A 378-nucleotide genomic window follows, 5' to 3' on the forward strand; every position below is an offset into this window, starting at 1 on the left:
TGAAGAGGAAACCTTGCTTTAATAAATAAGAAATATGTTTTTTCTTTACAATTGTAGTTATAGAAATTAACTGAAATTTAAAACTTTAAAACCATTAATTTAACTTCTTGAATATAAAAAAAAAAAAAAAAACAGAAAAATAATTAAAAAAATTGCAGTAATTCATTGAGATTAATTAATAATTTTTTCTAATTAATTTGATAACTGAATTTGTCCGATTCTGAATTCCGTTTATTTTCTGCAAATCTGCACCCCGAAGTGGCAGAGCGTTTGACATACTGCCCCATTCAGTCGGTTTGTTTCCCCTCTCGCGCGACGCGGCTGGCGGGCGGGCGGGCGAGCCATTAGCTCGGCGCAAAAGCACGGACACGGCCGACG

Source organism: Neocloeon triangulifer, unplaced genomic scaffold (genome assembly GCF_031216515.1).
Source record: "Neocloeon triangulifer isolate White Clay Creek 2 clone unplaced genomic scaffold, ASM3121651v1 ptg000014l, whole genome shotgun sequence".
Classification (NCBI taxonomy): domain Eukaryota; kingdom Metazoa; phylum Arthropoda; class Insecta; order Ephemeroptera; family Baetidae; genus Neocloeon; species Neocloeon triangulifer.